The 18,265-nt window shown below is 37.6% G+C and overlaps 1 long non-coding RNA gene across 1 annotated transcript in view; it reads left to right on the top strand.

Moving 5' to 3' along the window:
• LOC145985709 (uncharacterized) overlaps positions 1-18,265 on the top strand; it is a 54,969-nt gene that overhangs the window by 17,833 nt on the left and 18,871 nt on the right. The window contains exon 2 of the long non-coding RNA XR_014441433.1: positions 15,431-15,520. This is a non-coding gene — a long non-coding RNA (uncharacterized LOC145985709). The remainder of the gene's footprint in view (positions 1-15,430; positions 15,521-18,265) is intronic.

Below are 18,265 nucleotides of genomic sequence, written 5' to 3'. Positions count from 1 at the left end.
CGTCTAAAATATCTTTCTCTTTCATCCACAATAGAAAATTGATTTGCCCCCACCCCTAATTGACACATTGCTGTTTGCACTGTCTCGCAGAAAAAAGTCGGATCACATGAGGGGATATCGTCGTGGAAAATAACTCTGTCACACATATCATAGTATGCGTTAACAAGTTCTAGTGGGGAAGTATACTTTCCAGAATGAAAATTACATATAATTTCGTTCGAAGTACTCACCGCAGTGTGGTTAGCCTCGTTTGTGGAGCTTGTAGACGCCATTTTCAGTAATAGATCCTTCCACTCGCACGCACACAGAAAATAGAATCACCTGTAAAAAATAGAAAAAATAGTTGTAGTACTTGTTCACATAACGCATATTTGTTTTTTGATTCGATTCAATATTTGCATTTACGCATTATTTAAAAGCACCATATAATAAAAACACTTACCTTAATTATAGCTTCTTTTGAGTTCTTTGTCTTCAAATCTCAGACAATAATCACAAGTTGATATCTTTTCTGACACAATGGTTCAGAAATTCTTCTCAAACTAACTTCTTTTCGCTTTTACGCGTTTTTTTATACTTCATAAACAAAACTGACGCTTTCTCTGATTGGTTGAAATAAAACCGACGCGTTTTCTAATTGGTTGAAATATAAACCGACGCTTTCTTTGTTCTTGTGGTCTGGTTCACCTTGAACTTCTTCCCATCATCCTTTGTTCTAGTGTTCTCGGTAACCTTGGCATACTTTGACAGAAACATGTTCTAGCATGCAAGCGACGCGCAGTTTCAAAACATTTGACCCTTGCTGTGCATTTCCAGACATGCTTTGTTGTCTGGTTCAATCCCTCTATGCCCTACGGCATTGCATAGCTTTCCCCTGTTCTTGCGTACTGGTTAACCTTGAAAAAACCGGTTCTGAAAATCTACCGACGCGTTCTCTGATTGGTCAATCAGATTCCTTCTTTGTTCTGGCGTTCTGACGTCATTTGACCTTGAACGCACTTCCCCCAAAATTCCTTTCTCCTCTACCTGCGTGGAATATTAATTCATTCTCTCTGTCTGGCATCAGAGCGGAGTCGAAATTCTGAGACAGTATTCTGTCTGGCGTCTGAGACCATCGTGTTTCATACCATAATAACATACATTATTACATAGTACTAATTAATAATATTACATATCTCGGGTTCGAGTACCGGGACCGTCTTCTTTCGTACCATTACCACCGTTCATAGCGGTTCATAAACCATAGAAAACTTATTTTCAATATTATAAACATTAATATTAACATTTTATACATTACATACTTTGCAGTAATGAATATAAAACCATATGAATACCGTTTAGTACCTCTAATTACCTTCTATATACATATTTTTCATAAAATAAATAAATATATATTCATAAAAAGTTATAAACATGCAAATACATAAATGTAAAGTATTCTAAGTACATGCAAATGAATTCTAAGTACATGCGAATTAATTAAAACCCGTGCAAATTAGTTATAAGTACATGCGAATAAATTGCGAATATTAAACGCCCGAGGGCACAAACAGTCCTTGGCGCGGATCAATACTACTACCCTCTGATTAAGGGGGGGGATAGCCTTGATGATAGTTCAGTACGGAAAAGAATAACGTAATTTCATCTCACCTGTTTAAATTTTATTGCATTGATGGGTGTGTTTATATATATACACCCCTCCCCCCGCCCCCACACACATATAAATACATACATACATTTATATACAACATACACACATACACACACACACACACACACACACACACACACACACACACACATACATATATACCAACAGTAAAAATCATATAAATTGTCTCTCAAATCTGCGCGTTCCTTTTCCTCCAAACAATTGTTCATGCACTTAAGAGAAAACCTTTTAGCAGCAGTAATTTCTCTCCTCGGTAATTTAAAATGCATTACAGAAAACAAATTGCGAGCGAAGCGACCAATAAATTTTCAGATCCAAATTTTTGCAAAATGAAAACAATGTCGATTTAATATGGGGAAAAAATTCATGGAGCGCCATATTATTCTCTTTTACATTTTTTTAAATTTAGATCGTTTGGCGTCCAGGGTTAACTCCCCCGACCCCTAGCTACGGCTCTGAACTTGACTAGACTGCAACAAAAGCAGACATTGCGGGCGAAGCAAGCAAGAAAATTTTACAAAATGTATTTATATTTGTATAAAATTTGAAATCAAGGGGGCAATTGCAGCTCTGTCCCTGCCCCCTCCCCCAGTAGCTCTTGGCAGTCTGGAAGACGTGAAAACAAAATCCATCTTGAGTATCCTTTTGTCCTGCTACTCTTAGAATCTGCTACTCTTGCTTTCCTTTACTTCCATGTTTGCCCCCTAAAATTGATTTCCGTTCAAGGTTGTGGGGGCTGTGGTTTCGCCACTGCACCCCCTTCCCCCGTAGTTGCTTTGAACTTTCATCGGCTTGAAAATACTTAATTTTCTTTAAGAGTATAATATAGTTTAATAACGGCGATAGGATTCATTTATCCTATCTATCTAGGTGAAAATATAATAATATAGGTGCATAGATGTCTGGAAGGGGGGCAAAGACTGCCACATCTTCGCCTTAGAAAACGAATGTCAACCAAAAAGTACGATTTCACATGTATAATTTGATTTCAGTCATAATAATTTACATTAATTATTATAATGAGGATGCAGGAATGCGATAATGCAACACTATTATCGGGGTAATATGCCCCATGGAAAAATACCTTGCTTGTCTCTTCGTGGAAAAAATCTGCAGACGTCCATGATTAGGGAGGCATTTGCCCTCCCCCTGGCTCCCTGGGCACACGCCTATGATCCCCGTGATGGAATATGTAGCGCAAAGCCAGGGCTTTAAGATCAAATTTGTTTTGTTATTGTTTTTATTAGTAATTACCTCAGTTTTCTTCCTCTGAAGTTAAATTATACATGACGACGATTTATGATTACATTAAATACATAAAATGAACATACACAATGAACCCATTTTGGTCGGAACTCGAACTCGGAACCTTATTCGGCAAGAAATACAAATATCCATAAGGCATGAGTGTTTCATTGGAGATGATCCTCTACTTCCATCATTTTATCACTAATATATTTCTTTAATATACATTAATAAATCACAACTACCTAATAACAAATATTATTTTGCATTTTCACATGCATATGTTTTTTTACGGTTAGTGTGAACTGGCACCTGTTTATTTAGATTGTTCTTTATGTTTCGTGTGTAATTAAATATAGGAAAAATGCTTGAGGAACGATTAGGGCTATAGGAATTCCGTCCGTGACGGAGTGGTTAGCACAGTGCGCTACGATGTCTGATGTCCTGGGTTCGAATCCCGTCGTGCGTATGGGTGTTCTTTGTGAGTGCCCCTTCATCAATTTCATCATATCACTCATCCTCGTCGTCGCGATTAGCAAGAGGTGAAAGAAAAACGACGCTAAATAAGAAAATAAAAAGACTTATAAGAATCATTCTTATTTCCGGACGTGTCCTACATTTTATAGTTGTGTCTGGCCTCCGGAAGGAATTTGAAAGAAATCTCAAATGTCTTATACGTATTTTGGGCATCACATAACTTCAAATCAGATGGAGAAACAGATAATCTGAGGGGAGTCTAAGATAACGTGGTTCCTTGGAGAAGTATGCTTAAATCAAAGAGTGTGCATGGTTGCAACTGGATGTTTGGAAAAGCAATTACAATCCCAGCTCAGAAATTACTTCACGATTTTCTAGATCCGTAAAAGTCCGGATATATGTATAAAAATGCTTACTTTGTGAAGTTTTATCGATATAAGTGTCGGTAATATGTTCGAAGTAAGAAGTAATTATTCTCCTTATGGAGAAATAAGGCACACAATTCTGTTTTTTCCCAGTGTATAGTAGTTTTTTACATATTAATAAACAAGAACTTCCAGACTTTGTTTACGAAATTGTGAACTTTTTCCTTCCCGAAATCATGGATTGTTTTCTCTTCCTGGCACCACATCGACGAAAAACGTTCTGTCTTACATACACAATTTGAAATCACATACGGCCGTGCTATTAATTAGCGGTTGAGGAATTTTGAACTCAACCGTTCCCTTCAACATTAATTTTTCAGCTGAAGATGTGTCATATTCTCCTTATATGCTAAGATGTCCTAGTAACCTATTATATTTACTGCAAATACGTTCGTGTCCAACATTTTCAGACATTTTGTCCTACTTTCCGCTGAAGAGTGATCTGATAGCCCTATGTGTGATGTGAACTGTTTTTACTCAATTTCTGATATAATTTATTCCAGCATTTCCTTCAACTTCTATTACCTTGCTATTACCTCCAATGATTACACAACTTTTCCTTCGTACTCGACCTTTGGGTTCAGAAATGTTTACAAAACCCCCATCTCCCGCGTGTAAATAGCAGGCAACAACACTCTGGAAGACCATAATGTATACAACTTGTTTACTACATATTTTACGAAAATATTAGAATGTTAGCTTGATATAACTGTAGATTTGAACGAACGAAATAAAATACCTGTTTTATACGCACACTGGAACGAGGGAAGGCCATCTGTGAGTCACTCTGGCAGTGAAGGGCACTGATCGAAGCAGTTAGTGCTTGCTTGCTACAAGCAGGCGCCTTATCTTTCCTCAAGAAAACACGGAAATCTTCGTTACTTTTTTTCGCCAGACTAATGGTGAACATTTATAGGAACGTAAGGAGTAGTATCGTATTCTATTGGAATTAGATTTCGTGTTGTTTAAAAGATATCATAACAATATGTAAATCTCTTTTGTGACCTACGCTGAACTTATTTTAAAGTTTCATTGACATGTGAAAGCGGAAATTTAGAGATCCTTCTTCTTTACGATTTCTAAACAACCGAAGAGTGTGGTGAACGTGAAACTACTTATTGTTCGCAACAACGATATGTATTATGCAAATGGTCTCTAATCAAAAACCCTATTACATCACAGGAAGTGATATTTAAAACAATTCTACCACTTATACAACGTAACCAATATTGAGATTGATTTTGTGTCGCATTTTTACCTCTTGCGATAATCGCGACGATGAAGATGATGGGTAATGATACGAATGCAATGCTACATCTAAGCCTCAACAGGTTTCGAACCTGGATCCTCTGGCTTTGTAGAGAGTTACGGTGATTTTTATTTTTATTTTCATTTGGTATTTTAAGTTCACTTTATGCACACAAAGGCTAATCGAGACTGCATCTACAGTTTAGAGTGGGATCCTAACCACTGTGTCTCCACTGGGTATCGAACCGGGGACTCCTTGATTACAAGTCGACTCCGCTACTACAGCGCCATCGGGAAGGCTCAGAGAGAGAGAGAGAGAGAGAAGAGAGAGAGAGAGAGAGAGAGAGAGAGAGAGAGTTACGGTGACTACGGTAATGAAGAATTGAAAGTAGCAGAACGATTAAGCTATTCTTTTGTCAATATTGGGATTGTTAATGAATGTTATGAATGTCAGTTCAAATTGAAAAAAAATAAACAAAATTTCCAGGGTGCTGTTACAAATCGTTAATTTTTCTCTTTCCACACATTACTTTGCTACTATGTAGGTATTTGCATGCTAAGATGTAGAAAGTGCTGCATTTTCAGTGTTTGGAATTGCAATTTATTTCTGAGAATGGAGTGAGTAGTGAGAAAAGGATCATCTCACATGTTTGGATTATACCCCCCCCCCCTACACACACTCACACAAAATATATCAGCTGTTGTTCTTATAAGGAAATATAACATGTATGAATTGTGTCAAGAAATATTGGAGCCTATTCACATCCCTACGGAACTTGGAAGAAAGCAAAAGTAGAGATTGGGAAGTTCTGTTCCGACAAAATCGGGATGTATAGTAAATTAAAAAGCAAAGTCCTACCTTGTGCTTTGCACCAAGCAATGAAGGCGTGTAGGGGATGTGGAGTTAGTGGAGTTAGGGCCCCACGCTTTCTTCATCAGGCCGAAGGTGGGAATGATGTGATCAGCACCACACCCCTGGCCGCCTTACCCCCTTCCTTCCCCAGAGTTTCCTCCAGGTGCCCACTTTATACGACGCTGGGTGGGCACCGAAGCAGCTTGAACAGGTGGACAAAATCCCGATTATCCCCCGTCGGGGATCTCCCAGATCTCTCGCATGGTAATAAAACGCCCTAACGACTGAGCTAATTCGGCACATATAGTATAGTAGCCTATGTAATTAAGGCAAGAATTGTTTTAGCGTTTCGTTCAACGTTTTTAGGCGAATCATTTTCTGAGATATAACGTGTAGCTCTTGTCGGTTCTGCGACCTGGCTTGAGAAAAGGAGATTTTCTGACGAACAACATTCCACCTGACAAGTCACGTGACTTTCCTACATTTCCTGTGCCTGTTGGCTATTGCATGAAAGACGAGTTGCTCTTGAGACAGACAGAATCACCCGATCACCTAATGGTGCAATGTGTGTTGCCTACCCTTCCGGCATTATTTACTGCCATTAAAGTCTTATGGGAAAGAACTTTTTTCCACCACTGTACATATCTATATGGATTTATCTATCTTATATAGTCATATCGAATACATGGAGTTTTATATGAAATACTGAATTAGATTGTTTTACTCTAAATTTTTTCCGTGTTCAGTAAAAATGCATCTAAATTTTTCTAACATCATTGTGCACTTTAGTTTAATTTCTTCTTCGTGTCACCATTTTAGAGCATTCCACACTCGTTGAAAGCCTTCTATGAACAGCGTTGTGTTATGAACATTACTTTTATTACTTCAGCAGAATGATTACTTATTATTAAATGAATACATTTTCATCTTCTGCATTTTGACTATTCTCATACATTTATTTTGTTCACAATTTTATATCGACGATGAAATACTTTTCTATTATAAGGATATTATATTCTAAGGTAAATAAATAAACATAATATATCTTAAATTTTTCCTGATTCATTGTCACATATAATTAATTGATTGATTAATTTTTGCTATTAAACGTAACTTTTCTGCCACTTTTGGCTAATCGTGACGATGCGAATGAGTGATGGTATGATGCAGTTGATGAAGGGGCAATTGAAGAACGCCCATGCCTAGACCGAGATTCGAACCGTGGACCACTGGCTGTGCTAACCACTCATTTCTTTCTTTTTTAAAAAGGAAAACTCTCTAAGCGGTAGTTTCCCCCGTCATTCTATTTCTCAGATTTTCACACATGTCAATTCTTCTCAATTCTGTACCCGGTGGAAGCATATAGTGGTTCGGATCCCACTTTAAACTGTAGGTCCAGTCTCAATTAGCCTTACTGTGCACAAAGTGGACTTAAAACACGAAATCAATTCTCAATTTTCTATATTCCCATTGTTGACAAATACATAGCCCTTTATGGTCAAGGCGTCCGTGGAGATTGATTGATTGATTTAATTTATTTTACTTCGCGTTTTGTGCCTCTTGGCTAATTTGCGAAGATGAAGATGAGTGATGAAATGATGAAATTGATGAATGGACATTCACAAACAACCAAGCCCGATCGGGATTCGAACCCGGGACCCTTGGCGTCGCAGCGCGATGTGCTAACCACTCGGCCACAGGGTCGGGCTCCGCGTCCGTGGAGAGGCGGCTAGCGCGACGGGAAGTAAGATCGCGTCTGCCGGAAAACTGGATGCAACATCCGCGTAACTGGAACCGCTGGCTATTTAATGTAATAAGCTCTAATAATTACATGTACAGTTACAATTAAAATTAGGACGTACCTTGTTACAGGAGGGGTTCGAAATGATTTCCTTCTGTATCCACACATTTGCGGCATATTTATAGGAGCCTTGTAATCAAGGGGTCCCTGGTTCGATTCTCGGTGGAGGCACATAGTGGTTCGAATCCCACTTTAAACTGTAGGTCCAGTCCCGATTAGTCTTAGTGTGCATAAAGTGGACTTAAAGCAACAACTCAATCAATCAATATTTATAGGAAATTTTCAATAACACGTATGAGTTCCTCATCCGAAATTGCTTCAATTTCTCACCTGATATTTTCTTAAAATCCTTCTAATGTATGGCTTCAGGTTTACAAGCTCGGGAGCTCGCAGACGTCATGAAAATGTCTGTTTCTTGAGCAAGGCTCCGGAGGGATTTTTGATCGTACGTCAAGGTCGTCCAGGCCTGCGCCCGTAGCAGAGTGGTTAGCACATCGCGCTACAACGCCAGGGGTCCCGTGATCGAATCCCGGCCTGGGCGTGAATGTTTGTGAGTGTCCATTCATCAATTTCATCATATCATCACTCATCCCCATCTTCGCAAATTAGTCAAATGTGGCAGAAAAGTCGAAGTAAAATAACACAAATCAATCAATCAATCAATGCAACGTCGTCTAGTTTCTCCTCATTAAGCACGCGCCGTTTTGCCCTTCGCTTCTTATCAAGAAAAGACCCTGATCACCTAAATTTTTTTCACAAGTATTGGAACATTGTCTCTGCGTGAAACAGGAATATCTGGGAATTCTGCTTCAAAACGTATTCTAATTTCCTTACGAGAATTCATAATGAGTCGTACATAAAAATGCTTTGTTTGAAATTGTACGGATATCGTGGCATAATTAAACTGAAGGAAAGAACTAGGGTAACGGTTCTCCTAGCAGAAAGACTAATTATAGTAGAATGTTGGAAATCATTGTCATACGAAATTTGAACCTTCCTTAAAGTAATGAGCTCTGTTTGGACTTGAAAAATAGTTACTTATGTTGAAAAAAACAACTTGAAAATTACCTTATGTACTTCTCATGGACAAGAAATTCTCCGAAGACAAGCGACAGTAAATATCGTAGAAGCATGGGAATGAATGTAGAAGTAAATCGGAACCTTAGTAGAATGCATTTAAGGACTTTATTTTAATGCTAAGGGAACCAAACCTAACCTGCCTAACCTATCCACGAAAGCATATATTGAACAAAACCTTAAGTAATCGCTAAAACTCCGCAGTCTGTATGTGTTAACAGACGCACATCGAAATCGAACCATGTAAAAATTGCATTCGTAGCATGATGAAATCGCAATAAAACAAAAGGAACTTGGGCCAGAACGAGAAATACGTGCAAACTGGACACCAGTTATCTGAATACGGAAGCACTGATGCATACAGTGCCAAGGTCAGCGTACAGCTGTGGGTCTAAATCCTAGCAAACGAACCCCACTTACCGACGCGCCAGACGTCGCTCCACGGACGCCTCGACCATAAAAGGCACTGCACAAACGTCCCATGTTTTACCTGGGATTCGAACTGTGCTATCCACTCCGCCACGGAGGCCGGCATTTAAATAATTAATTCTGAAAGTATCTTATCATATTGATGAATATCTTTCACTAGTTTTGATTAACATAGAAGTTTCATATCTGTCTTCAACACGTGACGGGAAACAACTGTAAATGATTTATTCAAACACAGTAAATATTTTCGTTACTGTTGAAATGATGGTGGTACTGAAAATCATAATTTTGGAACAGGCTTTTTTATAAATAATAGAATTATATCGGCTCTTAAAACAGTAGAATTTATTAATGATAGGATATCATATGCAGTTTTACAGGGTAGGTGGTGTAAAATTATTTTAATAAACATACATGCACCAACGGAAGATAAAGATGATAATACTAAAGATGATTTTTATACAGAGTTAGAACAGGTCTTTGATAAATTTTCTCAGTATGATATGAAAATTCTGTTAGGTGACTGTAATGCACAGATTGGCAAAGAAGAGACATTTAAACCCACGATTGGTAAAGAAAGTCTTCATGAATTAAGTAATGATAATGGTATAAGATTGATTACTTTTGCAACCTCAAAGAATTTAATTGTGAAAAGTACCACTTTTAAATATAAAGATATCCATAAATATACCTGGTCTTCTCCAGATGGTAAAACTCATAATCAGATAGATCATATTCTCATTGATAAGAAAAGGCATACTAGTATAATTGACGTTCGTACACATAGAGGTGCTGACTGTGCCAGTGACCATTATTTAGTAATTGCTAAATTAAGAGAAAGACTCTCAGTGATAAATCATAAGCAACAAAATCTAAAAGTTATAAAATTTGATACAGGAAAGTTTACTGATGAAAGAATTAAGAAAGATTACCAAATTAAACTGTCAAATTGATTTGATATTTTGCAGGATTTAAATGATGATGAAACTATAAATGAAACAGACGTAAATAAGAATTGGGAGCACATACGTAATGCAATAGAATCAGCAGCTAAAGAAAGTATAGGATACCATAAACCGAGAAAAAGTAAGCCATGGTTTGATAATGAATGTCATAATCTAATAGAAATAAGAGATCAGGCTAGACTTAGGTGGTTAAATAACTCTGATGATACAAATCTAAACAATTATAATAGACTAAGCGAGAAGTTAACCGCACGTTTAGAAGTAAAAAAAGAGATTACTTGAAAAGCAAAATTAACGAAATTGAAACAAACAGCAAAAAAAAAAAGTCAGAGATTTATATAAAGGTGTAAATGAGTTTAGAAAAGGGTGGCAACCTAAAGTAAACTTGATAAAAGGTAAAAACGGTGATTTTCTAGCTGACCCAAGCGATATTCTAAATAGAATGAAGAACTACTTTAATGAACTTTTAAATGTCCATGTAGGAGATAAATCAGAAGTAAATGAAGTACACACAGCAGAACCTTTAGTTCCAGAACCTAACTTGACTGAAGTTAAAGATGCTATTAAAAGGCTAAAGAATAACAAAGCACCTGGCATTGATTTAATACCAGCTGAGTTAACTAAATATGGTGGAAATTCATTAATATGTCAAATTCATAAATTAATTGGTTTAATATGGAATAAAGAAGAAATCCCTCAACAGTGGAAAGAATCCATAATTGTTCCTGTGTTTAAAAAAGGTGATAAAATGAACTGCAATAATTACCGTGGAATTTCTCTACTCTCAACAACATATAAAATATTATCTAACATTCTTTTAACAAGACTGACCCCATATGCTAATGAAATTATAGGTGATTATCAATGTGGATTTAAATGCAACAGACCAACTACAGATCAAATTTTTCACATCAGACAGACACTTGAAAAAAAGTGGGAATATAATCAAAATGTCCATCAGCTATTCATTGATTTCAAAAAAGCATATGATTCGGTCAAAAGAGATAAATTATATAATATATTAGTAGAGTTTGGAATACCTAAGAAGCTTGTTAGTATGATAAAAATATGCACCAGTGAAACAGAAAGTAAAGTTCGTGTGGGTATTAATATATCTGACAAATTTACAATTCATGATGGGTTAAAACAAGGAGATGCATTATCTCCATTGCTCTTTAATTTTGCCTTAGAATATGCTGTTAGGAAGGTAAAAGAAACTAAAGAAGGACTAAAATTAAATGGTGTGACTCAGTTGTTAGCATATGCAGATGATGTAGACTTACTGGGGGATGATGTGAATACAATTAAGAATAATGCTAAAATATTTTTCAAAACTGCTAAAGAGATAGGTTTGGAAGTTAACAAAGAGAAAACTAAATATATGCTTACAGGTCGAAACCAAGTGTTAGGTAATAATCAAAATCTAATTATAGATAACAACTCGTTTGAAGCAGTTTCCAAATTCAAATACTTAGGAGTAATATTAACAAATGAAAATTATATTAAAGAGGAAATAAAAAGTAGGCTTAATTCAGGAAATGCATGTTACTTCTCTCTTCATAAACTTTTGTCTTCTCGTTTAATATCTAAGAAACTAAAAGTTAAAATATACAAAACAGTAATTTTGCCTGTAGTATTACATGGATGTGAAACTTGGTCCCTTGCATTGAAAGAGGAACATAAATTGAGAGTATTTGAAAATAAGATCCTTAGGAAAATCTTTGGACCTAAAAGGGATGAGGAGACAGGTGAGTGGAGAAGGTTACATAATTTAGAACTACATAATTTGTATTCATGTCCAGATATTATTAGAATAATTAAATCAAGAAGTCTTAGGTGGGTAGCCCAAGTGGCACGAATGGGAGAGGAAAGAGGAGTTTACAGGATTCTTGTTGGGAAACCTGATGGTAAGAGACCTGTAGGAAGGCCAAGACGAAGATGGAGGGACAATGTTGAGATGGACCTAAGGGAAATCGGTAGGGATGGGAAAGAGTGTATAGATCTTGCTCAAGATAGGGAAAGATGGAAGGCCTGTGTTGCTGCAGCCATGAACCTTCGGGTTTAAGAAGGCTAGAGAGTTAGTTAGTTAGTTAATTACTGTTGAAATGAGAAACTATTTAATGAAATATCTCAAATTGTAAGATTTGTGACACACTTCCTAAAAAAAGAGGACACAGTCTTCTTTACAGTAACTTCTTCAGACAAATTATTTTGGACTTATTAAAGTTGAAGGACACAATAACAACACAACATGCAACGAGTATATATTCAGCTACTTCAGTTGTTTACAACAAAGCACAATCACCTAAGATCGCGTTCTTTTGAATCAGATATTGTAATAATGAAATAGAATTATTAATATAAATTAACAACAAAAGCTTTAATACAACTCGATAAACCGAATTATCATATCCAGCATGAGCGATCTATTCTTCATATTTTTACATTTCGTACATCTAATATTCTAAACTAATAGCTAATCAATTTTGTATTTAATTAATTGTACGCATCTTTTTCAAGAAAATAATACTAAAATTTGCGGTAAATTTCATGAAGTTTACGATTTGTGGCTCATTCCGTACAGAATAACTGTAAACATTTGTTCAAGTGAGGAACGGTCTTTGACCTTTGAAATGTGGGATATTTAAAACTAGTGGCGTGCGTTGAGATTTTTCGTTGGGGTAGCAGTTCCAAAAAAAAAAAAAAGATACAAGAATTCTTTGTTTCTGCAATTTAGGTTACACTGAAATAAAGATCACTTTATGCTACGGTTCCCTTGACGTCTCTAGTACCTCAAGACGTTCTCGAATCTCTTGACTATTTGAAGGGGAAAGGTGAACGTCCTAGTGGCGCGGGGGGGGGAGTCGTTAATTAATTCGAACTTCATTTTGTTTGTTGGCAAACGTATCTAATGCAACAGACGAACGTAGATGATTGAAACAATTATCATGATTTTTGCAAATTGCGATATTCACAAAATCACTTTAGTACCACGTAGTTTTTTTTCCCATGAGAAACTGCAAACAATGCCAAAATAAAAGTTTTGAAGCTTTCGGTGTCGACACAACTATTTGAAATGTTTTGAAAAGTTTGTAACATTTCCCTGCTTCAGGAATATATGGAATTGGCCCTCCTTTGGAAATGATGGCTTTCTTACTAAACGGACGCAAGTAAAGTAAAGTAAAGTGCTCCCCTCTGCTTTGCACCATGCCATGAAGGCGTATAGGGGGCGTGGAGTTAGGACCCTGCACTTCCTTAATCTCGGCCGAAGGGGGGGGGGGGGTGATGTGGTCAGACCACCACGCCTCTGGCTGCCTTTACCCTCCAGAGTTTCCTCCAAGTGCCCACTTTATACGACTGGGTGGGCACTTGAACAGGTGGACAACATCCCGGTTCTCCCTCGCCGGGGATCGAGCTCGGGTCGTGGTAGTCACACACGCTAACGACTGAGCCACCGCCGCTTATTTTTAACCGCTCAAAGTATTTTTAAAATGTGTGACCCCGGCCAGTGAGTGTTACCAACTATTTTTGGTGGATATGTCTGGACGTCTTCGCTGTCTTATAACAGACCCAATGCTCTGAAACCTTTATCTTCATGTAGAGTATTATACGTATGTCAGCAATCATATTTCTTGATTTCTATTGAGCTTTGAAACTTCGTAGTATATTTTAAAATATAAAAATTATAACCTGCTTGGTTAATCTTCTACAACGCTGGCAACATGCAGTATACGTGGACACTTGATCGTGGAGTTAGTAACACTTGAGTACATCAGTAGACTTCACTGCTGGTACCAGACTGTTATTTTAGACACTGCAGATGGTGGGGGGGAGGGGGAGTTTCCCTCCATATAAAATAGCCGCTCATTAGATGGTTCAAGGTCGCATGTTTCTATATTCGAACTCTGCTTCCCTTAGCTACTCCGTGGTAAGGGTGATGGGTCGCATGTTTTGTCAACACGCAGAAGAAGGTGTGGATGCTCAGTTTCACCCACCCCGCTTGAACGTAGGGAGAGAAGGTTATGATTCGACAGAGCTTGGATGGTTCCAAAATATGAAAGAAATTATGGAGGAAAAATTGCAATGTTGCGGGTCCGCACCTTCAGACATGAGTTCCTATTTAGAACCGCGTCTACTAACCCCCCCCCCTCCCCGACTCCTCTACAAACCCAAGAGTTCCTTTCAGAAATTTCAAAACACCCTGTTTATTTATGAATAAATGTGAATAAAAAGCACACGCTAATCGCAATTTCGTTAGCATACTTGTAATGATGCGATCATTACTGGATCCTTTTTTATGTTATAAATTGTGTATGTCTATGTATTCCTGTATGTTTGAGTTCTTGATCGCTGGGGAGCGGTAAGTTTCCAGTAACGGTTTAGGTCATTAGCGGGGCCTATAAAAGGAAGGGAAGGGAGCAGTCGGCCTCAGAGGTTTTGGTGCAATACGGCGAGGTAAAGAGGTGTCTTTTCTCTATGGGGCGAAACGAAGAATCTTTCTTGATACTATGAATCGGCGGATACTTTAACTTTCTTTCTTTTAATACACACACTTGCTCTTTTCACATTATTCCAATAGTTTATTTCATGTGGGAAACCGGGTACACAACACACATACCTTCAGCCACCTTTTTTGGTACTGAGGGTTATATTTTTTGGCTACGCGAGTCTACACACTCTCTTCGGGAAGGGGGGACAGGGTACACCGGAATGTAATTTTGTGAATAACGGCCAAGAATTAACTTCTGTAAATATATTATGAATAAACCTATATATATCTAAAAGGAAATGGGCCTTAAGCTATAATTTGAAGAAGTAGGCTATGTGTCTACTGCCTAAACTAGCATCCACAGAACTTCAGGTACTGCAAGTCTTGAACCTCGGGACAGGGATTAAAAAATGTATGGTTGTGTATATTGTGTATGTTGCTGAGAATCAGCTTAAAAGCACAAACTATACCGCTAAATACTATAGAACATAAGTAACTGAGGGGCTTTATGTGCATACAAGACTAGTCACGAAAATAAGGTTTGAGCAACACGAAATTGTCTTTGCAAAAGATTGGCCACGCCATACATGAGCTTCATTTTCGTTCGTGCCTTAACAAGCGAATGTTCGAACGTTGAACAATTACCCTTCAATTCCCAACAAATTAATGTCTAGTGTATTGGAAATCATGAGACTAAATATATTTTCATTCTTAAAGAATTTGAGTAATACATATTTCGAAAATTCCAGTGCGGTCCAAGTCTGGGTATCGACTGCTGTGGTGGTTTTAAGTGCAACGTCCTCCCAACATGCCTAGGAATTTGTGGCTCTCCGAAATAGGTAAGTTCGTCGTGTGTGCATGCGTTTATGTATATACAAATCATGTGGTCAAATATTTCTATTTCATATTAGGTGTATACATTTTAGTACTTTAGTACAGAAATTTGTTCGGGACATTTGTCCCGACATTTGTTCGGGAACGATGCGACATCATTGAGGAGGCTTTGCCACAGGGAGTCGTAACGTACCCAATTTGCGTTACACGGTACGTTCCATTTTGTAGGAGGAAGAGTATGGTTCAACTGCTGGTACCCATGTAACGTAACGAAATGCAATATGTTATAGATTGACGTTACAAGGAACGTAACAAAATGTATTATGGTAGATATTAACGTTATAAAGGAACGTAACGAAATGAACACATTGGAACATAACGTAATATGCAATATGGTATATACTACCGTTACAAGGAACGTAGTAACGAAATGCAATATGGTATATACTAGCGTTACAAAAACGTAACGAAATGCTACATGGTAGTAAATAACGGTACATAGGAACGTAATGAATGCAATCCTCCGAAACGGAATGAAGTGAAAGGCAATATGGTTAATTAACGTTACATAGGAATGTAGCAAAATGTAAACCACTGTAGCGGAACGGAACAAAATGCAGTTGGGTACATACCATCTGCATAAGGAACGTAAATAAATTCAGTATGGTAGATGTTAACGTTACAAGGAAAGAACAATTCACAAATGTTAGCTAGTAACGTTATAGGCGCGTGACGAATATAATCTATTTAACTTCAAGGAAGAAAAAGGAATAGCCAAAATCTCTTACCTTTCATTGGAACATTGCGAAAAATAACTCAGTATATCGTATGGCATTAATGTGAAATAGCCGTGAAAAATATGGTTGTTTGTAAAAGAATGAATTTCAACCAGGGTTGTTAAAGGGTCAGGAATTTTAAATCAATTCAATTCCGGTTCAGCAGGGAATATTAGCCAGCATAAATGGATCTGGACTGTAAAGAGCCTCTTTATGTATTTCAATTCGTTCCAGGGACCTTTTCTCCTGATCAATTGAAATACGGAACAGGGACCTTCTATCCGGATCAATTTAACGACGGTCTAAGTTCCATATTGAAATGAAAGAATACGCAACTTGGGACCGAATTTAAACTGTGCGATAAAAAAGTTTCCGGTCTTTTTGCGGAACCCAATGGAACCATTAGAATTTATGGGTTCGTGGACGTTTAACAACCCTGATTTGATATTAAATTACATTTTTGGCTCGAAATTGAATAAAGCTTCTAACTAGTGTAGAAATGAGTAGCAATAGCCGTGCGCACGGGGTGCAAAGGGGGGGGGGGCAAATGCCCCCTACTCGTCATGGGCATCTTTAGATATTTTAGACGCAGGGAAATATGCCATATGCAATTGCATATTAACCCGATAATAGTGTTGCCCCCGCAAGAAACGCCACTTGAATTCGAAATTATCGCATTCCTGCGTCCCCATTATAATAATTAATGTAAATTACTATGACAAATCAAATTATACGTGGTAAATATATACTTTTAGCTGACATTCGTTTTCTAAAGGGGAGAGGTGGCCATCCTCGCCCCCCTTCCAGATTTCCATGCCCCTATATTATTATACTTTATTCCAGAAATTTAGGGTAGACGAATCATATCGCCGGATATTAAACGATATTATGCTCTTGAAATAAATGAAGTATTTTGAAGCCGATGAAAGTTCACAAAGGAACAACGGTGGAAGAAGGTGCAGTGGCACAACCACAGGGGGCAGGGGAGATTAGCCCTCAAACTTGTTCAGAAATCAATTCTAGGAGGTAAGGAAGGCAAACATTGGACTATAGAAAGAAAGGTTGCAGAATCTAAGATTAGCAAGACAAAAGGATACTCAAGATGGATTTAGTTTTCACGTCTTTCGTGCACTATTTCTTCCAGACGGCCAAGAGCACCTGCAAGGGGGCACAGAGGGGCAATTGCCCCCTCTCGATTTTTATCTTTATACCAATTTTAAAAAAAAGTTATATAAACTTGGACAGTAGCTGCTGATTACGGTGTAAGTTTTGCCCGTGTAAGGTAATAAATAGATTTATTATTAATTTTTGAAGCAGCACCGTTCATTTATAAACACACTGTATATGAGCCATTGTGAATTCGAGTCAATTTAAACATTTTGCGTTGTTGCGAGATTATCTATTAGGATAAAATTTGGACATAAATAATCTAAGTAGAAAAAGTGCAACTCGTATATCAAAATTGCCATGTCTATATGATCTCCGAAAGTAGTGTTTAGCACGTCACATTTCAAGTATATGATTGATTGATTTGGTGTTTTGAGTCCACTTTATGCACAGTAAGGTTAATCGGGACTGGACCTTCAGTTTGAAGTGGAATCCGAACCACTTGTGCCTCCACCGGGTATCCACTAGGCGACGACGCAACCACTGCGCCATTGGGGAGGCCATTTCAAGTATAGTCCATGATTGTATCTAGTATATGAACGAGATTTGTCCCTCCTCTCAAACAATTCGTGGCTTGTCCCCACCGAACGAAGTGTGTCACTTATAAATTAAGTTTCCGAAAGCAGGCATTATGCATGAACAGAACAAAAAATACTCCTGAGAAATTACAAAAATTATAAGCCAGTTCGTGACCGGGAGTTATTGACGGTCTCCCCCCCCAACCTATCCGCTTTAGGTTCCGGGTTCGAGTCCTGGTCTGTAAATATCTTTTTTAGGTGTCTCTTCATTAATTTAATCTAATTATCA

This window comes from Lepisma saccharinum, chromosome 3 (genome assembly GCF_977018435.1).
Source record: "Lepisma saccharinum chromosome 3, izLepSacc3.1, whole genome shotgun sequence".
Taxonomy (NCBI): domain Eukaryota; kingdom Metazoa; phylum Arthropoda; class Insecta; order Zygentoma; family Lepismatidae; genus Lepisma; species Lepisma saccharinum.
This window is presented reverse-complemented; position numbering and strand designations above follow the sequence as displayed.